A 19,007-nucleotide genomic window follows, 5' to 3' on the forward strand; every position below is an offset into this window, starting at 1 on the left:
GGGGATAAATTATGATAAAAATGGGGTAGAAGAAACCCAGGAGAGAGGCGCTAGACGAGAATGGGACGGAGAGATAGAGGGAGGGAAAGAGAAGGGACTGAATAAGAGTGTAAGGTAAGCTGAAGGTAGATGGGAAAGGGAAGAAAATAAGCGGAGAAAACCCCAATAAGTTATCCCAAGACAAGCTTAGATTAGTTCTACTCTCCTAGACCGGACTTGGGGAGTAGAACAACTCTCGATCTACTCCAGGTATACTCCAGGTCCACCGAGGTTTGGTCTTTGGGTATTGCATTCTTCCTGAGGTGATGGGAGGGGAGGGAGAGTGAGGGAAGGGAGGGAAGGGAGGGAGAGTGAGGGAATTGAGGGAGAGAAAAGGGAGAGAGAACAAGGTGTGGTCAATACATAGGCCAAGTAATTGTTTGAGGTGTCCGTCACTTCCCTCTTCCATCTCCCTTTTCTCTTGGCTTTCCCCTCCCTCTCCCTCTCTATCCCGTCTCTCATTCCATCCCCCCTCTTCCCCCCTCATGCTCTCTCTTCTCTTACCATGATACCTTGCTCTAATCTATCATGGTCACCATTACTGCAGCATCTCATTACTTCCCTGATCTTTGTATCTACCATTAACTACCTCACAACATCCCATTCGTTACCATTATAACAACCCTACACCACCCTTGACTCACTACCATTATCACTACCCACCCATTATGATATATATATATATATATATATATATATATATATATATATATATATATATATATATATATATATATATATATATAACCCATCCAGACTCGTTTATATATGTGCGTCTAACCTGCGATTGAAACACTCCAGCGCTCTCACGTCTACTGTGTTGCCCTATAATTTGCTCCATACATCAACCATCTTATTTCCAAGCCAGTATTTACCCAGGTCTTTCCTGAATCTAAACTTAATCCAATTTATGTCCTTAGTTTCGTGTTCTATTTTGTTTTTATATTTAACATATTATTACTATGCCCTTTGTTAGTCCTTAATCCACATATATATGCTTCAGTCAGTCCCACTCTTCGCCTTTTCGGAACATGTAAATTAGGCTTTTCTAATATCTGTCCACGAGGGAGGTTTTTGATTCCTGGGATTAACTCTGCCACCCTTTTTATATTCATGTGAATTTATGTCAAAGTAACGCTGAAAATCAAATTCCAATGCCTTGAACAAATCTACAAGAGCCGTGACGAGGATTCGAACTTGCGTCCGGGAGCATCCAAGAGGCCTTATTACACACAGGTCTTGATGTGATCCCTCAACCCGTTCTCGCACTTTCGTATAGTCAATATTGACTTATTAAACAAGTGCATATGTGACATACTAATTTATTTTGAATATTTTAGTTTACCTTGAAAAGCTTCATAGAAAACACCGACCTTATCTAACCTTCTTAGTATGTTAAGATAAGCATCTTAACATACTAAGAAGACACACACACACACACACAGTAATAATTGTAATTACGAAGCAATAAGATGCTTATCTTAACATACTAAGAAGGTTAGGTAAGGTCGGTGTTTTCTATGAAGCTTTTCAAGGTAAACTAAAATATTCACAATAAATTAGTATGTCACATATGCACTTATTTAATAAGTCAATATTGACTGTAAGAAAGTGGGAGAACGGGTTGGATCCCTCACTGTCATCATTGCCTTGTTCCCTCTACCTGTTTACTGTCGGCATAATAACTCTACTACTCGTGGCTCCCTTATCTTGAGTTCACATTTGTCAGTTGCAACATTTGTCCTGCTGATAACCTGATGATAAGTCAATAACTAACGAGAGAGAGCACCAAGCCTGAGGCCTGATTCACGAAGCAGTTACGCAAGCACTTACGAACGTGTACATCTTTCCTCAATCTTTGACGGCTTTGGTTACATTTATTAAACAGTTTACAAGCATGAAAACTTGCCAATCAACTGTTGTTATTGTCATAAACAGCCTCCTGGTGCTTCGGAGCTCATTAACAGTTCAATAATTGTAAACAAAGCCGCCAAAGATAAAGGATGAACAGGTTCGTAAGTACTTGCGTAACTACTTCGTGAATCTGGCCCCTGGAGGCTATGTGAACCAACCCGTTCGCTCAACTAATTGGTTGCGTTTTGTACGTTATGGCAATCAACGTTACTAATGCAACCTTTCTGTGAAAAGTAACGGCTAGCAAATATCTACGTTTTCTGTACATAGTATTTTTCCCCTGCCACAGACGTGACCGACCATTTACAAGGGTAACCATTATATATGTGATAGCTTGGGAGGCTTGGATTTGTTCGTGTCTGGTTAGGTTAGGTTAGGAGGTTAGATTTTGTACGTAGTGGCAAGTGAAGAGAACACGCTGATATAGGGCTCAAAACACTTCGTTTTCTGCATTGACTTGCATCTGCCACTTTATCGTCAATAATAAAAGTCTATCCAGAATATTTTGTTCTGTTTTGGGCATTCTTCTGAATTTCCAGCTTCCACCTTTTGTGTGTGTGTTGTTGAGTTTGTTGAGCTCTGGCTCTTTGGTCCCGCCTCTCAACTGTCAATCAACTGGTGTACAGGTTCCTAGGCCTATTGGGCTCTATCATATCTACACTTGAAACTGTGTATGGAGTCAGCCTCCACCACATCACTTCCTAGTGCATTCCGTTTTTCAACTTCTCTGATACTAACAGAATTATTTCTAATGTGTCTATGGCTCATTTGGGCACTCAATTTCCACCTGTGTCCCCTAGTGCGTGTGCCCCTTGTGTTAAGTAATCTGGCTTTATCTACCCGTTGTGTGTGCGTGTGTGTGTGTGTGTGTGTGTGTGTGTGTGTGTGTGTGTGTGTGTGTGTGTGTGTGTGTGTGTGTGTGTGTGTGTGTGTGTGTGAGTGTGTGAGTGACCATCAAAACAGAAAACGTTCATATATTTACTTTCACGTGTGCACACGGCTGGGAGCCCACGTGTACACATGACTGCACATGGTAGTACACTCCACTGAGCATCCGTGTACACATGAGTGAACTTACACATGTACATCCGAAGGAACATGAAGATATAGTCAACCGTTTTGCACGTACGCTATGTGGATACTCGCGACACACACACACACACACACACACACACACACACACACACACACACACACACACACACACACACACACACACACACACACACACACACACACGATGGCAGAAATCAGATTACAGAGTTGTGGGGTAGACTGCATATTCCTTGGTCGGCAGAAAGCATTTGGTCATGTCCCACACGAGAGATGGTGTGGGTTGTGGATGAGGGAGTCTCATTGTTTCTCCTTGTGTCTCTCCCATGGTCTTTATTATATTCTGCCTCTCCTTACGATTCCTTCCACCCTCCCTCCATGGCATTTTTTCGTGGTACAGTATTGCTATTCCGAGCAGCAGAAGCACTAGGGAGAGTGACCATTTGGAGGGAGTTCTGACGTCCTGGGTGAGGTGCAGGGAGGGAGGGAGAGGCAAGAAGGCAGTGAGGGAGAGATGGAGGGTGAGAGGTTTAGAGGGAAGGATGCGGGAGAGTATTGTTGGAGTGAGGGAGATGGAAGAGAACGGGTGAATAGTGAGTGTTGGTGAGTGAGAGGGAAGATAAATAAGTCGGTTGTGTAATACACTAACTCGCTTCATGCAGGTCTGCGTTCAATCCCCGACCGTCCAAGTGGTTGGGGCACCATTCCTTTCGAAGCCCGTCCCATCCCAAATCCTTATCCTTACCCTTCCAAGTGCTATATAGTCGTAATGGCTTGGCATTTTCCCCCTGATACTTCCCTTCCCTTCTGTTTGCTTTCCCTCTCTCTTTACTCCATTCCCTTCGTTCTCGATTCTCAACCTGGGATCCCGGGTTCGATTCCCGCGCAGGACAGAAATGGTTTCCTTTCACCTAATGCCTTTGTTCACCTAGCAGTAAATAGATGAGGAATTTCATTAGGGCTGTGAGATGGGCTTGAACCCTCGACCCCGACATTGCCACGCTTCGCACGGACGCCAATCACGCTTCATCTACCAACATTCTTATAGTTGGTATAGTTCTATAGTTCTTATAGCTATAGTATATAGTTCTCATTCTTATTATTCATCTACCAACAAATCCTTGCGCAGGGTGACGGAGGGGTGGGGGGGGCGGTGAGAGGGGGGGCGGCACGGATGGGAGAGGAGTGGGGGGGGGGGGTAGGAATGAGGGAGAGGGAGAGAGGGGGGGGATGGTATGGGAGAGAGCGGGGAGCAAGGCAACATTCCAACAGCGGCAGCGGCTCCCAATCCTTTTGGAATTCCGGGAATGTCTTGGAATGTGGCCTTAGCAGTTTTAGTGTGAAGAATCTCGGTTAATCGGGGCTTAAGTAACCAGTACGAGGAAGTCGGGGAGTCGGGGGAGTCGGGTCGTCGGGGGACAAGAGTGTAGTCATTACCAGATATGTTGTGAATTGGGTTGTTATCAGATCGGTATTTTCCTGCTCTTGTGTGTATACTGTGTGGCGAGTCCCCATACTGTGTGGTGAGTCTCCTACTGTGTGGTGAGTCTCCTACTGTGTGGTGAGTCCCCCCACTGTGTGGTGAGTCTCCTACTGTGTGGTGAGTCCCCCTACTGTGTGGTGAGTCTCCCCACTGTGTGGTGAGTCCCCCCACTGTGTAGTGAGTCCCCCCACAGTGTAGTGAGTCCCCCCACTGTGTGGTGAGTCTCCTACTGTGTGGTAAGTCCCCCTACTGTGTGGTGAGTCTCCCCACTGTGTGGTGAGTCCCCCCACTGTGTAGTGAGTCCCCCCACTGTGTGGTGAGTCCCCCCCCACTGTGTGGTGAGTCCCCCCCACTGTGTGGTGAGTCCCCCCACTGTGTGGTGAGTCCCCCCACTGTGTAGTGAGTCCCCCCACTGTGTAGTGAGTCCCCCCACTGTGTGGTGAGTCCCCCCCACTGTGTGGTGAGTCCCCCCACTGTGTGGTGAGTCCCCCCCACTGTGTGGTGAGTCCCCCCCACTGTGTGGTGAGTCCCCCCACTGTGTGGTGAGTCCCCCCACTGTGTGGTGAGTCCCCCCCCCCCACTGTGTGGTGAGTCCCCCCCACTGTGTGGTGAGTCCCCCCACTGTGTGGTGAGTCCCCCCCACTGTGTGGTGAGTCCCCCCCACTGTGTGGTGAGTCCCCCCCCCACTGTGTGGTGAGTCCTCCCACTGTGTGGTGAGTCCTCCCACTGTGTGGTGAGTCCTCCCACTGTGTGGTGAGTCCCCCCACTGTGTGGTGAGTCCCCCCACTGTATGGTGAGTCCCCCCACTGTATGGTGATGTCCCCCCACTGTGTGGTGAGTCCCCCCACTGTGTGGTGAGTCCCCCCACTGTGTGGTGAGTCCCCCACTGTGTGGTGAGTCCCCCCACTGTGTGGTGAGTCCCCCCTACTGTGTGGTGAGTCCCCCCACTGTGTGGTGAGTCCCCCCACTGTGTGGTGAGTCCCTCCCACTGTATGGTGAGTCCCCCCCCCACTGTATGGTGAGTCCCCCCACTGTGTGGTGAGTCCCCCCACTGTGTGGTGAGTCCCCCCACTGTGTGGTGAGTCCCCCCACTGTGTGGTGAGTCCCCCCCACTGTATGGTGAGTCCCCCCACTGTGTGGTGAGTCCCCCCACTGTGTGGTGAGTCCCCCCACTGTGTGGTGAGTCCCCCCACTGTATGGTGAGTCCCCCCACTGTGTGGTGAGTCCCCCCCACTGTGTGGTGAGTCCCCCCACTGTGTAGTGAGTCCACTGTCTGATATCGTCTCCCCTAGTGTCCCGATGTCTTACAACGTCACGGTGGAAGGTCTCTAAACACTTTGGTAGTCGTGACAATTGCGTGACAGAAAGGTGGTCGTGTGTATCTGTGGGCGACAGCTCTCGTTATGAACCGGTCGTCCTCGGGACAGGTCGTCCTCGTGGCAGGTCGTGCTATGAACGGGTCGTACCAGTACTTGCGGCGCCAGTTACCGCGCGCTAACGACCATTTCCGTCTCCACTAACAAGGCAGAGAGGACCTCTTAAGTCTCGCCTCCTGCCTTTCTCTGTCGCTTCGAGGCTCTCTGTCTCTCTCTCTTTCTCTGTCTCTCTCTCTCTTTCTCTGTCTCTTTTATCTTATCTAAAAAAATCTTACAAAGTGGCATTGAAGCTTGCAGCGCGTTGACGCATTCAGCATTGGCGCAGGCAGCGTTGACGCACGCATTACTACTGAGACACGCAGTGTTGAGTCACGCAACAGTGAAGCAGGCAGCGTTGCGTCACGCAACACTGAAGCACGCAGCGTTGCGTCACGCAACAGTGAAGCAGGCAGAGTTGCGTCACGCAACAGTGAAGCACGCAGCGTTGAATACAACGCTCGCTGTGGTATATGATGTATATCGGTCAGATTTCAGCGCCGCACGCATTATTTAATAATTAAAACACTCTGGGGTTTAGAGGCACGCGCGTTTGGCGGTCTGATAATCTTGTCGGCGCACGCAACGGGTGAATAAAACACACGTCGGGGGTTTGTGGACACGCGCGTGCACCGACGGTAATCCCCATGCCTCACGCAACTAGAATAATGACTCTTTTTTTTTAGTTTAACAAGAAGTTGTGTTTGTGTCGGTCCGATAATTTGGTTGACGTGTACGACGGGTTATAATCCCCGGCAACTGGCAGTGTGGACAAACACATCCACCATGGCGACTTGAATTGCTTTGTATTATATTTTTTTAGTTCATAGATAGTCTTGGATGGGGGTTGGGGGATGGTGGAGCTGTTATTGCTGGGATTGAAGCGGTGGTGTTGGTGGTGGTGGTTGTGGTGGTTATGGTGGTGGGGTGTTGGTGTGGTGGTGTGTTGTGGTGGTGGTAGTGGTGGTGGTGTGGTGAGGGTGTGTTGGTGGTGGTGGTGTGGTGGTGGTGGTGTGTTAGTGGTGGTAGTGGTAGTGTTGGTGGTGGTGTTGGTGGTGGTGTGGTGGTGGTAGTGGTGGTGGTGTGGTGAGGGTGTGTTGGTGGTGGTGGTGTGGTGGTGGTGGTTGTGGTTATGGTGGTGGGGTGTTGGTGTGGTGGTGTGTTGTGGTGGTGGTAGTGGTGGTGGTGGTGGTGGTGGTGGTGGTGTGGTGGTGGTGGTTGTGGTGGTGGTGGTAGTGGTGGTGATACTGGAGCTCAGGACTGAAGACAGTCAACACTACTCGACCTGCAGCAGCTCACTGGCATCGATTTATGAGGTTTGTGTGAGGGAGTGAGGGAGGGAGGGAGCGAAGGAAGTAAAGGGGAAAAATAACGCAAACGGAATGGATTGAAAAAAAGGGAAGGAAGTAATAATGAAAGGAAGGTAGGTGGGAGAATGAGAGGAGATACGAGACAGGAAGGTGTGGGGGGGGGGGATATGGAACAGATATTAACGTATGTGTCCGTGTTCCTTTCAAGTGTATACAAAGACAGGGGGGGAGTGTGTATGAGATGGGGAGGACGGGAGGGGGGTGGAAGAGGGGACTAGTTCATTGATGGTCCCCACCTACTGATGGTCCCTCGCCCGATGATGGAAAATCTTGACAAACTCTAGCAGTAGGCTAACAAATGGCTGGTGGCGTTCAATCCCAACAAGTGTAAGGTAATGAAGATGGGAAAGGAATAAAGGAGGCCAGGGGGGCCCAGGAGGCCAGGGAGGAAGGAAGGATCTTCACCATAAAGAGAAGGTAAGTGCAGGAGTGTGTGAGAGAGATTTAGGAGTTGAATGTAATTTCATCACAGACACCGGAGGCACACACACAAACAAGGTGACATCGGCAGCGTGTGGGACGCTGGCTAACACTAGAACGTCATTTAAATACATCAACATTATTTCAGAGCAAGCTGCACAGCCTACGTCAGACCAATATTGGAGTATGCAGCGCCGACATGGAATCCACACCTTGTGAAACATAACACCAAAACTGAAAAGCAGAAAGATCTGCAACAGATTAACGCCATAATTAACAGGGTTAATTAAGCTTCGAACACAAGTTAAGGGAACTACGTTTCACAACCCTAGAGTTAAGAAACAGAGGAGATATGATCGCAATATACAAGATACTGAGCGGAAATAGTGAGGGTGGATTAGACCTGCCTTTAGAAGCTGTAGAAGCCACCTCCATCCACAACTTCAAGGACAGATTCGATAAAGAATTCGACCGTCGGAATAGGTAAGGTATAACGCAATACACATTACAAGGGCAGCAGGCGGGGTCTGGAGCTTGACCTGACTCCCCCGTAGTAACTGATAGGTCAGCACTCATTGTTGATCAGTCTCCCACTCCCTCAACCCTCCCGGATGCTATATAGAACCTACGTGAGACCCATCTTGAGTATGCAGCTTGCTCACGCGGTGAGACCACACACTCAATATGTAATGATTATACAAGCTCTATGTGGCCACCTGGTTGTGAGAGACACCACATAACATCAGCATGAAACACGTTCACTACCAAAACTACTTTAACAACAACATTAACAACTACAACAAATACAATTTGCCTTCAAAGACACAAGAAAAATCTTAAACTTGGAAACCGAACAATGTGAGGTTGAAGAGGGCGACCAGAGTGGTTGTGCACTGTGGCAGAGAGACGTGAGCACATTACCGGCCAGGTCAAGTGCTCAGCACCCAGCTTACACTTTAACATTAACCAGTTAATTGTAGCACTTTTTGGTTTAAAATTTACTCTCTAAATTTGTGAGTGACTGTTGGGGTATAATGGGCCCTTAATGGGGGGGGGGGGGTAGTTTGTGAGTGCTAAGGGTTAGGGGCAGAGGAAGGAAGAGAGGGTGAGGGACGGATGGAGAGAGGAAGAGGGAGATGCAGGGATGGAGTGAGGAAGAGAGTGAGGGAATGATAGAGAGAGAGGAGAGGGTAAGGTAGGAATGGAAAGAGAGGGAGAGAGAGTGAGGGAATGATAGAGAAGAGAGGGAGAGGGAGGGATGGAGAGAGGAAGAGAGGGAGAGGGAGGGATGGAGAGAGGAAGAGAGGGTGAGGGAGGGATGGAGAGAGGAAGAGAGGGTGAGGGAGGGATGGAGAGAGGAAGAGAGGCAGAGGGAATGATAGAGAGAGAAGAGAGGATGAGGGAGGAATGGAAAGAGAGGGAGAGGAAGAGAGAGAGAAAATGGGAAGGGGTGATAGTTATTATATGTTAAACATTGTGCGTAATAATGTTTATCAGTAATAATTGCACCGTACAATAATAATAATAATGACACTATTCACGTGAGTATTTATTCCATTTTGCTTTACACATAACTTGTGAAGAGTTTTGTGTGGGGTTCCACAACTGCACTTTGTGTTATTAATTCATTTGCACAATTTTGGAACAGTTGAAGTGGCAGTTTGGTCGCCAGCTGTTGCCATACTGGCTTCCGTAATTCCGCGGGTTTCTGGCCATATTAATATTATGACTAGTATGTATATCCAATTGATTTTCCCTTTGATACATCAAGTTAAAGTTCTCGTTGTGCGTTAGTATAATAATAATAATAATATATGGTCTCTTGTGTTATGGGTTCGGCTCCTCGGTCTCATTAACAGCTGGTTCTGGTGCTCCTAACAGGTGATCTGGGTACCCAACCCGTTCTCGCACTTTCTTACAGTCAATATTGACTTATTAAATAAGTGCATATGTGACATACTAATTTATTGTGAATAGTATGTAGTATATTTAGTATGTAGTAGTATGTTTAGTATGTCACATATGCACGAATTAAATAAGTCAATATTGACTATACGAAAGTGCGAGAACGGGTTGGGGCACCAGCCCAAGGATCTTGTGTCGCTGCCAAATCTCATCCAATTAATGAATCGTTCTCTTATTTATATTCAACCACACAGGGGATGGGGCGGCCGGCCGTGCGGACAGCACGCTGGACTTGTGATCCTGTGGTCCCGGGTTCGATCCTTGGCGCCGGAGAGAAACATTGGGCATAGTTTCTTTCACTCTATGCCCCCTGTTACCTAGCAGTACATAGGTACCTGGGAGTTAGACAGCTGCTACGGGCTGCTTCCTGGCGCGTGTGTGTTCTTGGCCTGTACCCGGGCCCTTTCTTGGCCTGTACCCGGGCCCTTTCTGGGCCTGTACCCGGGCCCTTTCTTGGCCTGTACCCGGGCCCTTTCTGGGCCTGTACCAGGGCCCTTTCTGGGCCTGTATCCGGGCCATTTCTGGGCCTGTACCCGGGCCCTTTCTGGGCCTGTACCCGGACCCTTTCTGGGCCTGTACCCGGGCCCTTTCTGGGCCTGTACCTGGGCCCTTTCTGGGCCTGTACCCGGGCCCTTTCTGGGCCTGTACCCGGGCCCTTTCTGGGCCTGTACCCGGGCCCTTTCTGGGCCTGTACCCGGGCCCTTTCCGGGCCTGTACCCGGGCCATTTCCGGGCCTGTGAAAAGAAAATAGTAGCAGTAGTTAGAAACAGTTGATTGACAGTTGAGAGGCGGGCCGAAAGAGCAGAGCTCAAGCACAACTAGGTGAGTACACGTACTCACTCTCACTCACTCACAAGCCTTCAGCTGGCTGCTCGTTATAAGGCATGAAAGTGCCCAGTTCATAACGTAATTCATATACTAAAACGAGCAGATGAATGTAGACTTTTACGACTATGTTTATGAATGATGCACGTGTGACCTTCTGGCATGGAGCTTCAGCCAGCTGGCAGCTCGACGTTGCCAATCAGGGGGTCATTGTTTATTTATCGTTTTTGTTGATAGGAGGATGGGGAAGGATTGGTGGTGGGATACGGCGGAATGTGAATGGGAGAAGATGAGATTGGACGGATGGGATTAGGATTGGATTTGGGTAACAAGCAGGAAAAAGGGTGATTTTGGGTAAAATTATATGTAATTTTCATTTTCCTGCTTCTACACTTTCCTCTCCCAAGATAATGGGTTACATATTTTTTCAGCATACAGTTTTGGGAATAATGCACATTATTAGGTTAAGTTGGGTTAACTTGGGTTGTGCTGCGTCCGTGTTGGTAGCTATAATTGGGTTGGAATTAATTAGGCAGTTTATATTTTCAGTCGAAACGTGACGTTTGGCAGCGCTGCACGAAACTTCCTAAAGTATCGTACTCACTGTTCCGCTGTATCTATTTTTTTCAGTTTTGTGTTAGGCTGCGTCAGGTTACAGCGTCGATCTGTATCCAGGTAGCGCACCGCCCCGAGGGTCTGTAATCAAATATGCAAGCTGTGAACCCAGCAGGTTACAATACTCTGCCATTGTTGATCCTTGCGGAACACAGTTTTTGACCTCCATACATTTTGAGGTCTTACCCCTCACCATCAACCTCTATTTCATGCCAGAGAGGTAGTCTCTGATTGATTTGTGCACCCTGTGTGTGTGTGTGTGTGTACTCGCCTAGTTGTTCTCACCTAGTTGTGCTTGCGGGGGTTGAGCTCTGGCTCTTTGGTCCCGCCTCTCGACTGATACACACACACACACACACACACACACACACACACACACACACACACACACACACACACACACACACACACACACACACACCTATGTATGTGTGCGTGTGTACACAGGACAACGAGCGCAGGCGGCCATGCAGCAGAAGCGGCCTGGGGCGCCAGACCAGCGTGACCTACTCTTGCATATACATTTTTGTCGACAAAATTCGTAATGAATAGTAGTAAAGAGTTGCCGTAAATTATGATTAATTTTAAGTCTTTTGCGGCTATAGAGAGAAGTGTGCGCGTGTGGTGGACTGGTGGTGGTGGTGGTAGTGGTAGTGGTGGTGGAGCAGAGGTGGACTGTGGTGGCAAAGATTGTGAGGGGACGACGATGGGGTAATGAGGGAGGTGATGTAGTAACGAGGTGGGGAGGGGGGGTTGGTGGGGGTGGGGAGAGACAATGGGGGTGATGGTGGGGGGTGAGAACTTTGCGTGCTGGTCGTCTACAGGCAGTAACTACTCTTTTTGTGACAATTATTCATTCTCTTCTCTGTGTTTACGTCTCTTTGTGTTCCCCCCCCCCGTCTTCCTCCTTCCCCCCCTCGACTTTCTTCTCCCCTCCTCGTCTTCCTCGTCCTTCACATCGTCTACGGCGGAGACTTCAATTCAGACGTCATATAAAGTCACATGTTTACACGGTGATATTTGAAGCATTAAACAAAGGCCGGCCCCAGACCAGCCTCCCTATGTCCGTCCCATACCCGAAGCTGGTCCCCCTGCAAAGTTGGTGAGGCTAGCCTAGCCAAGCATCTGGCCTCCACCCTTGGACACACACACACACACACACACACACACACACACACACACACACACACACACACACACACACACACACACACACACACACACACACACACACTTTCTCCCTCACCTTTCTCCACCTCTCCCTCTCCTTTCATCATTCCATTTTTCCACTCGTAATATAGCTCTTCTCCAACTCTCTCGCTCCTCCATCTTTTTCATTAGTAAATGGACCATCTTTTTTGTGAAGACGCCTTTTCCTTCACATGGCTCCCTCTACCCAACTTCCCCTCCCCTACCCCTTCCCTCCCTCCCTCTCCCTCACCCTCCCTCCCTCTCACCCTCCCTCCCCTCACCATCCTGGCTGATACTAGGTATTATTCTTTTGTCTGTCATGTTTACAATCACAGCTGCAGATTTTCTCCCTCTCCTCTCCCTTAGTTTCTCCTATTTTAAGATCTTGTCTGATTTTTTTCTCTTTTTTGCATCTGTCTACTTCACATTTTGGGTTTTTCTGTTTCCGTGTCAGATATAGAGGGAGTATTCGTAGCTACTTATAGAAATCGTTGTAATTTTGGCTGGACTGAACCGGTAAATAAGTAGTGAAAATCAAAATTACTTTTCATGTAAATTTAAAAAGGTTTAGATTATAATTTGAGTAGTGAAATATATTGGTAAAACACCGTATTGTAGTAATCAGCTTCAGGAACTGACCCGGATCACAGCTATTCTGAACCCGCTGCTCATGTAACATTACCTCAGAGTTCAAGCTTTTAAATGGTTGTCAAAAAGGCATCATTTTGTGGCGTAATTCCTTGATAATTCCAAGTATACACCTGGTGGCACTATTGTTCCGGAGACCTGCTTCACCATCACTCACTCTAAATGTATATTTGCTCACTATCAAGCTGACATTTCTGGCAAAGTTTGAGTGGGTAATGATAAAAGCTTGAAAAGAAGTGTGTGATGTTTACTGCCTGAGCGATTCCCTTCAGATAACAAAATATAACTCGTTTGTGAATTATTTCTTATGTTGGAGTAGAGACCAGGCCTGGCAACCTGTTCTCTTTATAGCACCTCGCATTTTGACGTATCTATGGCCAAAAACTGTCGTGCTAGAAAACCACCCAGCCGTCTGAACAACGCTACATCACCCAGATGCCGAGGCTGGGCGAGGCGTCCTGTACCTGGCCGAGGCTGGGCGAGGCGTCCTGTACCTGGCCGAGGCTGGGCGAGGCGTCCTGTACCTGGCCGAGGCTGGGCGAGGCGTCCTGTACCTGGCCGAGGCTGAGTGAGGGACCAGGAGGAAAGACCTAGCTCTAAAGTTAGAGCCGAGGGGAGAGAGAGAGAGGGGATTATATGGGCCAGGTGGGAAAAATGGGCCGAGAGAGGGGTCAGAGGAGCAGATGGTGATGCTGGAGGACCAGCTGAGGGGAGCAACTGAGAGGAAAATTGAATATTGGTATTCAGAAGACTAAACAAAAAGAGGGGAAACGGGCTGCCGAAGCCGTGTTGGGAACTTGAGTGATACGGCCGGTGAGGGAGAGTAAGGCAGGGTTGGATAAGATACACAGTAAATGGAGGAATATAGGGAAGGCTGGAGATGATAATACAGGAGAGAAGTAACAACTGAGAGAGAGAGACCAGGAAACAGAGCGGGGAAAGTCTTACCAGGATCAGACTAAGTGCTCACACCTTCATAAGGTCGGTGGCTGGTCCCTGCTGACGACAGAGGGCCTCCCCCCCCTCCTCCCACACACACACACACTCCAGCATGGAGTCCATATCTAGTCAAGCATAAGACTAAACTGGAAAAGGTTCAAAGGTTTGCCACCAGACTAGTACCCGAGCTGAGAGGTATGAGCTACGAGGAGAGACTACGGGAATTGAACCTCACTTCGTTGGAAGACAGAAGAGTTAGGGGGACATGATCACCACATTCAAGATTCTCAAGGAAATTGATAGGGTAGATAAAGACAGTTTATTTAACACAAGGGGCACACGCACTAGGGGACACAGGTGGAAACTGAGTGCCCAAATGAGCCACAGAGATATTAGGAAGAACTTTTTTTAGTGTCAGAGTTGTTGACAAATGGAATGCATTAGGCAGTGATGTGGTGGAGGCTGACTCCATACACAGTTTCAAATGTAGATATTATAGAGCCCATTAGGCTCAGGAATCTATACACCAGTTGATTGACGGTTGAGAGGCGGGACCAAAGAGTCGAAACTCAACCTCCGCAAGCAAAACTAGGCCCACATACCCACCACAGCCCGGTTGGTCCGGCACTCCTTGAAGAAAACTATCCAGTTTTCTCTTGAGATGTCCACGGTTGTTCCGGCAATATTTCTTATACTGGCTGAGAGGATGTTGAACAAAGTGGGCTACAGCCCAGCCCAAGTGGTTAGGGCAGACCCCAAGTAATCAGTTAAATAACATTATGATAGATTATCCCTCAGTACCTCGAGCTCTATTACTGTACGGGGTCGGCTACCAGCGGCAGAAACAACTGCGTCAAACAGCCTGGTTGACCAGTCCAGCAACGAGGAGGCCTGGCCGATGACCGGGCCGCGGGGACGCTAAGCCCCGGAAATACTCCATGGTAATAAGGTAAGGCACCCAGCCTCCCAGCAGCACCCAGCCCTCCCAGCAGCAGCACCCAGCCCTCCCAGCAGCAGCACCCAGCCCTCCCAGCAGCACCCAGCCCTCCCAGCAGCAGCACCCAGCCCTCCCAGCAGCAGCACCCAGCCCTCCCAGCAGCAGCACCCAGCCCTCCCAGCAGCAGCACCCAGCCCTCCCAGCAGCAGCACCCAGCCCTCCCAGCGGCACCCAGCCCTCCCAGCAGCAGCACCCAGCCTCCCAGCAGCAGCACCCAGCCCTCCCAGCAGCAGCACCCAGCCCTCCCAGCAGCAGCACCCAGCTCTCCCAGCAGCAGCACCCAGCCCTCCCAGCAGCACCCAGCCCTCCCAGCAGCAGCACCCAGCCCTCCCAGCAGCAGCACCCAGCCCTCCCAGCAGCAGCACCCAGCCCTCCCAGCAGCAGCACCCAGCTCTCCCAGCGGCACCCAGCCCTCCCAGCAGCAGCACCCAGCCCTCCCAGCAGCAGCACCCAGCCCTCCCAGCAGCAGCACCCAGCTCTCCCAGCAGCAGCACCCAGCTCTCCCAGCAGCAGCACCCAGCCCTCCCAGCAGCAGCACCCAGCTCTCCCAGCAGCAGCACCCAGCTCTCCCAGCAGCAGCACCCAGCCCTCCCAGCAGCAGCACCCAGCCCTCCCAGCAGCAGCACCCAGCCCTCCCAGCAGCAGCACCCAGCCCTCCCAGCAGCAGCACCCAGCCCTCCCAGCAGCAGCACCCAGCCCTCCCAGCAGCGGCACCCAGCCCTCCCAGCAGCAGCACCCAGCCTCCCAGCAGCAGCACCCAGCCCTCCCAGCAGCAGCACCCAGCCCTCCCAGCAGCAGCACCCAGCCCTCCCAGCAGCAGCACCCAGCCCTCCCAGCAGCAGCACCCAGCTCTCCCAGCAGCAGCACCCAGCCCTCCCAGCAGCAGCACCCAGCCCTCCCAGCAGCAGCACCCAGCTCTCCCAGCAGCAGCACCCAGCCCTCCCAGCAGCAGCACCCAGCCCTCCCAGCAGCAGCACCCAGCCCTCCCAGCAGCAGCACCCAGCTCTCCCAGCGGCACCCACAGTGTACAGGACCGATTATAAAACAAAGTTGACTAACAAAACAAAATTAGAGACAAAGAGCAATCCGTCAAATCAGATGATGGGCGAAGCATCCGGAGCAATCACAGGTCTTCCCTGGCAGTAAACTCCATCTCATATACCGGGAACCTATCAACAAGTCCTCAACTGCTGCTGCTGCCAGTTGGGCACAGGGTCTGGAGAGCGACGGATACCTAGAGGAGGGTTGGGGTGACAGAGGGAGGGGTGGGACGGGACGGAACAGAAGAGTGAAGGAAGGAAGAGGATTGAAGTTAGGAGAGACGTCTTCGGAGGGAGGGTGGGAAGGAGGGTAGAAAATATACTAACGCAAACGTGTGTATCATTCGGTCAGTAGTTTATTGACATAGTTGAAGGAAGAGATTGTGGGAAAGGGCGGGAGGGGAAGATAGGATATTGATGAGTTATTAAAGTAATCCAATAATGGGCGGGGCAGGTCGTGGGGCAGGTCGTGGAGCAGGTCGTGGGGCAGGTCGTGGTGCAGGTCGTGGGGCAGGTCGTGGGGCAGGTCGTGAGGCAGGTCGTGGGGCAGGTCGTGGAGCAGGTCGTGGAGCAGGAGCAGCAGCAGCAGGAGGAGCAGGAGCAGCAGCAGCAGCAGGAGCAGGAGCAGCAGCAGCAGGAGGAGCAGCAGCAGCAGCAGCAGGAGGAGCAGGAGCAGCAGCAGCAGGAGCATGAGGCAGATGTTGAGAATGGAGCCACAGAGAAGGTGGTGGAGGCGAGAAACGAAGTGGAAGTGCAGCAGGATTTACACTTTTGCTTACAAGTCTCGTGTCTTGAAAACTTTGTTGGTAGCTCGCTCTCTCACTCTCTCTCTCTCTCTCTCTCTCTCTCTCTCTCTCTCTCTCTCTCTCTCTCTCTCTCTCTCTCTCTCTCTCTCTCTCTCTCTGTAGAGCGACGGCCTCGCTTCATGCAGGTCGGCGTTCAATCCCCGACCGTCCCAAAGTGGTTGGGCACCATTCCTTCCCCCCGTCCCATCCCTCACTCCTTATCCTGACCCCTTCCCAGTGCTATATAGTCTTAATATCTTGGCGCTTTACCCCTGATAGTTCCCACTCTTCCCTCCTACTCGTCAAATTCTAATCGTCGTGTAAACCCCCCACCCCCACCCCCTCCCCACCCCACCCCACACCCCCAATTATCAACGCAGCTATAAATAAAATTGTGATGACAAAAAGGAACCATTTAGAGGGCAGCGCCACGAAGCCTCTCAAACTCCAGTCACTGTCAATATTTATGTACATATTTCACACTTCTGAGCGCGCCCCGCTGGTCAAAAGTGACACAGAGCTGCAAGTCAACAGTGTGGGTGGCCGGGGGGGGGGGAGGCTAGGAATTAAGGGCATTGTGGGAGAGTCGGTTGGGGAGGGGAGGGATTGTGGGGAGAGGGGGAGAGGGGGCGGGTGCATGGGTGGCATTATGGAGGAGATTAGGGGTGAGGCTGTTTGGAGATTGCCTTGTTAGTGTGTTAAGGAAATTAATCTTTGTGTGTGCTGGGAAGGGGAGACGGGTATGGGAGGGGTGGAAGGGATGACAAGGGGCAGATGGGGTAAATCGGTGGTGGTGGGGCGGGGCCCCCTTACCTTGCGTTGACTCCGGGGGTCAAGATCCCCGCGGCCCGGTCCTCGATCAGGCCTCCTGGTTGCGTATGAGTCACAGCCTGGTTGATCAGGTAATGGCTAGAGGGGGAAAAATGGTCGTTAAGGTGAAGAGAAAGAAAGGGGTTGTGGGAGAGTGAAAAGCCAGGGGAGGGTATGTGAGAGGGGGTGGGGGGCGGGGGGGCTGAGTGGGAGGGTGTGGGAAGGGGGGCAGTGGGAGATGGGTCAAGGGGAAGGGGTCTGAAGGGAACAAAAGAGTAGGGAAAGGAGTGAGGGGAGGGATGGGACAGAGGAGAAGGAGGCTGGCATGTTAGTCTCGTATAAACGTTTTAGGGGTAAAGTTAACATTGTTAATCTGACAAAGAGCGGATGGAAAGTCCGTCAAATTAACACCATATGTTTACGTGTGTGTTTACCTATTCGTGCCTGTAGCCTAGCTCTTGGACCCCGCTTTTCTAATCGTCGCTTGTCTAATTTTCTTATTCATTAACTCGACCTAATTTTCTCTTTCATAGCTATTTCTCTCAGTCTCTCTCTCACTCTCACACACTGGTAGATAAACTGAAGCATTAAGTCAAGTAAACTGCCCAATTGTTGCTCACAATCCAGGACTGAACAGGTAGGCTGTTCCCCTTCATTATGTACTGTTCCTTTGGTCTCCTATCACCTAATCCCATTTCCATAACTTTACATTTGCTCGAGTTTAACTCCAGTAGCCATTTCTCTGACCATTTCTGCAATTGTACAAGTCCTCTTGAGTGTGCGTGTGCGAGCCCGCGCGCGCGTGTGTGTGTGTGTGTGTGTGGGTGGGTGTTGAAAAAGTGAGAAATGCCGTCTGTAAATTACATGATAACATTAGGTTATCTAAATTACATGATAACATTAGGTTATCTAAATTACATGATAACATTAGGTGACTGAGTGATAAATGAGATTTTAAACTTAACAAATTTCATTATGACCGGAAGTGGTGAACTAGATAGCAACGCGTTAACAAGTAACGCAATAAAACTGCGTTAATGGCAACCAATAAGGCATTAAATAGGCAACATTAACGTAAAGAAAATTGCCTTTTGCTTCCTGCAAGTTGACAGTCAAACAAATACAAATAATAAAGACAATCATATATATATAGGGGGAGAATTGTCAAAACAATTACACTATCAAATCACATTAACAAACACAGTTTCCAGAACTTATATCGAATGGTACAAAAGCCCGTCGTTGCCATGGCGACGCTCGCCACCCACAATTATATAAATTTTGGGTTTCTAATTAAAAAAATATACAAACTATATTAGTAATTTAAGCTGAATGTATGAATAGTGAGTGTAACATTAGTCGTATGTTTGGGGGTGTGTATGTTTGGGGTGTATGGTTGTATGTTTGGGGGTGTGTATGTTTGGGGGTGTGTATGTTTGGGGGTGTGTATGTTTGGGGGTGTGTATGTTTGGGGGTGTGTATGTTTGGGGTGTATGGTTGT

At 49.9% G+C, this 19,007-nt stretch overlaps 1 protein-coding gene across 4 annotated transcripts in view; it reads left to right on the plus strand.

The window, feature by feature from the left end:
* The window catches only part of Ddr (discoidin domain-containing receptor 2), a 642,292-nt gene that overhangs the window by 83,402 nt on the left and 539,883 nt on the right, over positions 1–19,007 (plus strand). The window lies entirely within an intron of this gene.

The sequence above is a fragment of the Procambarus clarkii genome, chromosome 78 (assembly GCF_040958095.1).
Source record: "Procambarus clarkii isolate CNS0578487 chromosome 78, FALCON_Pclarkii_2.0, whole genome shotgun sequence".
Classification (NCBI taxonomy): Eukaryota; Metazoa; Arthropoda; class Malacostraca; order Decapoda; family Cambaridae; genus Procambarus; species Procambarus clarkii.